At 43.7% G+C, this 4,680-nt stretch overlaps 1 long non-coding RNA gene across 1 annotated transcript; it reads left to right on the forward strand.

Annotated features, from left to right (window-relative positions):
• The first annotated feature begins 71 nt into the window (after positions 1-71).
• On the forward strand, positions 72-1,531 carry LOC112415917 (uncharacterized). Its single transcript, XR_003006394.1, has 3 exons — positions 72-235; positions 366-577; positions 1,000-1,531. It is a non-coding gene; the product is annotated as an uncharacterized LOC112415917 (long non-coding RNA).
• Positions 1,532-4,680: the final 3,149 nt, after the last annotated feature.

The raw sequence follows: 4,680 nt of genomic DNA on the forward strand, positions 1-4,680 counted from the left end.
GGCCTGAGCCGGGGCAGGGCGGAGGGATGCGCTGACAGTAATCTCCGGAGGGGGCGGGGGCGCTCCGGAAATCGGGGGCCTTTGAGGCCATGTCTGGATCGGGGCGTGTCATTGTCAGATACCTGGGACTGCTCCTCTCTTTCCGTGTGTGTGCGCGCGCCCGCGCGCGCGGTCCTCACTCTCAGCACCATATCGAGCATTAGTTTGTCTCCTTTCGTCTAGCGGACTTATTCAGGTGCGTCACTAACCTCCTTTCGTCCTTGTCCGTTCCAAACGAACGGTCCTCTAAACTGGCCTGTGGTCGCGCTCACCAGGCCTCGGGGGCCGCAGCTCACCCGTGCTCCTGTTCTTGTGTCTTTAACTAGGAATTTTGTTTGGAGCCCAAAGTCCTACAACTCAGAGCGGGCTGCCCAAACTCCACGTTTTAATGAAAAATTTCAGGTGAAGACCAGGCGATTCAGAAAGCCTGTAACGATCTGAGGAATTTATTAAGAAGGGGTTCCCAAGCAGAGCTGCGCCTGAGTCAAAGGCTGATCATAAGTGGGGGCCGTTGATGACGGAGGACTAAAGGGAGGAGGTGAGTTCTAGCCCTAACTGAAAAGAGAACGGAGACGAATTCGTAGAGACTCGGAGGGGTGGCTTGGAAAAAGCTTATGCATAATTTAGCAGAAGTACCTGGCAGGCTAAGTTGGGTGGCTGGAGCCCAGAAGAAAGGAAGACTGAAGAATGGAAAACAGTCGTGATGCACTGCGCTGTGAAAATATGCCCGTAAGCCTTGTGAAAAGAGGGGCTAAAAAACCTGCCTCCTGTAAAATGTTTATCATTTCACGGAAGTTTCTCTTAGTGATGCCTTGGGGATGTGACTGAATCTGACTTGCATCACTGACCTGCTGTATAGTGTCATGGCAACAAGGGCTAACCTTTAAGGAACCAGGCACTGTTCTAAGTGCTTTACAGTTTTAAAAGTTTTTAGGTATTATTATTTTTCCCATTTTGCAGGTAAGGAAGTGGAAGCACCACAACGGTGAATAATATGCCCGATTGGCAGAAGGGGGATTTGAACCCAGCAAGCTGCTTCTGGAGCTTGTGTACTTAAAGCAGAACATCCAACAACCTGATTTGCTCAGAAGAAACTAGTAGGGAAGGATAGTCTGATTTGAGGAAAGCCTTTCATTTTCATTTTATAAGTGAAAGGCCACCTTCATCACTATAACAAATCCTGTAGGTACGTCAAGGAAGATTTACTTAGTGGTGGCTCAGAGGACTTAAGTTATGGATAAGAATTATTTATAAGTAAGAAACCATTCAGTATTGTAAATGTCTAAAATTACTTAAAGTTACTAGAAACAGTCCCTTTAGAAGTTTCCGCTTTCTCTTTGAAAAAAGTGTTTTCCACTAATAACTGCTTTAGCAAACTCTTACACAACTAGACCAAAGGTACACTTGGGTCTTGAGCCTTTCTGAACTATCACAAAGTCCTTATTAATGGATTTTAAATAAATGAGATTTTGCCATAGTTACTTAACTAGTATTTTGTTTTGCCACTGTCTATAGCCTTGTTTCTGTTTTTGTTTTTGCGGTACACGGGCCTCTCACTGTTGTGGCCTCTCCCGTTGCGGAGCACAGGCTCCGGATGCACAGGCTCAGCGGTCATGGCTCACAGGCCTAGCCGCTCCGCGGCATGTGGGATCTTCCCGGACCGGGACACGAACCCGTGTCCCGTGCATCGGCAGGCGGACTCTCACCCACTGCGCCACCAGGGAAGCCCAGCCTTGTTGTTTGAAAGCAAAACCTAATTTCCTTTCACATCTGGACTAAGGATCCAGGCTAATTTGTAAAAGGGATTAAGATTCAGCCATTTATAAATCAAACCTGGGAATGATAAAACTGAATCCAGGGCAGACTGGAAAAAACATTTTTTTTTCCTATTCTCTTTGTTACTTCACAAACAACCTGAGCTGTAGAAAAATGTTGATCTTATAATAAACCCCATATTTACCAACCTCTTAGTTGCATAATCATCTCACTTACATAATCGGGAGAAATAATAGAAAGTTCACATCAAGTGAAATAATGGAATTGACTCTAAATGAAAGTGAAAAAACTCTGGCTAGATGGAATAACATTTATCTTGATGACTAAGAGTGATGAGACTGGCTCTAATAAAAGATGGTGTTCTTTAAAACACTCAGTATTTTATAAAGTCAAAAGATCTGTTGTAGCATTCTCATGTCTTTCGGAAAGTCTTTGGGACTTCTGCTTTTCTCTTTTCTCACGCGTCTCCCACCGCACATGAGGCAGAAAGTCAGCTGCTGCCTTGAAGTGGTGTTCCCGAAAGCTCTCTGATGCCAGCCAAGACAGGTGTCCTGGCTATACCTTGACAAAGCCAAGTAAAAAGGAACTAAGGAAACTGCAAAATTCACCTAACTTATTTATTAAAAAAAAAAAACAAAACTATGATTTTTCCTCAATTACTACCAATCTATAGAATTAATTTTTCTTAAGGTTTTTGAGATGTAAAACTGTGTTCCCCAAACCTTACAAAGGCTGGCTTTTGTAGTTTATTTTAAGTCCAGTAAACTAACTGCCTCTTGTCAGTGAGAACCACGATTCTGTCCCCTGGGCTTGGCTAAACAGATAGAAGCAGCGGGCTGGCTGCCATTCCCTGAAGGTGCACTGGGAGATAAGGCATCTCTAAGGTAACCAGAACTACCAAGTTCCTGATAGAGAAGAGTCACCAGGTATTACATTGGAAAGCCAGTGCCAGCATTTAGAGGCAGAAACCAGCTAGTTCTCCCAATTGAAATCTTGTCAAACCAAGGCTACAAATGTGTTTTTCACAGTTCTGCGAAGGCCCTGTACATTTGGATGCTGAGGGGTCCTGGCTGCAAAATGCAGTCATAGGTAGGAATTGTAGCAAGCAGGACAAATGGCTTTTGCCCTTGTGGTTTGCTTTGGTGACGTTCTTATAGACCAACTATAAGTTTATTTGTGTTTCTCGCTGCAGTAATAAGATGAAGCATATATAAAAATTCCCCAGCAAATGTGATGTCCTCTAATAAAGATGATGAGATATTTGTAAAGCCTGCAGAAAAAAATATGCTATGATATTTGTTAATACTACACCTGGTTTTGGAGGAAGTAATTTCTTTGCTAGTCTCATTTTTAGAAAATCAATCAACCAACCAAACGAAACCTACTATGGACCCAGTGCTTAAATGCACCCATGATCTGTATGAAGAGAATTCTATAAGGTTGGTCCCTCTCCTTAGAATATACAGTCTAAACAAAGTGCTTCTCTTTCCTCAAATTGAAAACAGTCGTAATGTTATCATCCAAACTCTTCCATGCTGTTTGGGATTAAAATATACACACTACTATGTATAAAATAGATAACATGGGAAAGGGACGGTGGGAGGGAGAAGCAAGAGGGAGGGGATATGGGGATATGTGTATACATATAGCTGATTCACTTTGTTATACAGCAGAAACTAACACACCATTGTAAAGCACTTATACTCCAATAAAGATGTTTAAAAAAATAGATAACCAACAAGGACCTACTGTATAGCACAGGGAATTATACTCAATATCTTGTAATATGTTGTATCTTCCAATATACCTATAATGGAAAAGAATCTAAAAAAGAAAAGATATATATAACTGAATCACTTTGCTGTACACCTGAAACTAACACAACATTATGAATCAACTATATTTCAATACAAATTAAAAAAAAACAAAAACAAACAATCACTTCCATGTCAGATGTGGTCACTACCAGATTATAGGGTCCCAGCTTCCTAATGGTGGAAAAACTTCTGGCAGTGGCATCAGGTGTAACTATGGCAACTTTTTCAGGGCAAAGTGCAATCCAAAGCCTGGGTAGAGGGCTGAAAGTGAGAGAGAGAGTGGTGGGAGATTGAGTTCTTACCTGGCACTGTTCCTGCCTGGTTACTGACATGGTGGCAGGGTTCTCTCTCTCTTTTTTTTGGCTGCACTGCAAGGCTGGTGGGATCTTAGTTCCCCGACCAGGGATTGAACCTGCACCCTCGGCAGTGAAAGTGTGGAGTCCTAACCACTGGACCTCCAGGGAATTCCCAACAAGAGTCTCTTTTGAAGGAAAGCTAAGGGAGCCTTGTTGAGGGTGTTTTTTGCCTTTTGAGGTTCTATGCCGGGAGTGACAGTTCCATATGCCCCTCTCTCCACAAGTTCACCTGCTCTCTACCAGTGGTCTCCAGAGTGGGCTGCACAGGAAGACCGATTAAGGTGAAGAATAAGATGTCGCAGCTTCTGTTTCAATAGATCTCATCCTTCTGAATGTCCATACTCTGAGAAGGTTGTATAATACACTTAACGTGGAACCCATGGAGGTAACTTACAAATAATACGTTGGGTCGTGGGGAGCATCTAAACACTGGCAGGTAAAGGGCACGCGATCGAAACTGTTTGACGACTTCTGCCCTGGAGTCGATTGCCCTTGTTTGTCCGGTCTGCTTCCATCCCCTATCCCAGATCCAGGATGGACTCCCCTTTCCTGCCTCTCAGGTTGCTGGAAAGGGTGTTTCGGAGTCACCGTCTGTTCTCCTACAGTCCCTAGGCTCTGATTAGCCCTGCCCAAGCCTTCAGCCCCTCCCATAGCTTTCCTGAGCTAATGCAGTCTCCATTCTGGAGTTATTT

This window comes from Neophocaena asiaeorientalis, unplaced genomic scaffold (genome assembly GCF_003031525.2).
Source record: "Neophocaena asiaeorientalis asiaeorientalis breed wild unplaced genomic scaffold, Neophocaena_asiaeorientalis_V1.1 scaffold118, whole genome shotgun sequence".
In the NCBI taxonomy this organism is placed as follows: Eukaryota; Metazoa; Chordata; class Mammalia; order Artiodactyla; family Phocoenidae; genus Neophocaena; species Neophocaena asiaeorientalis.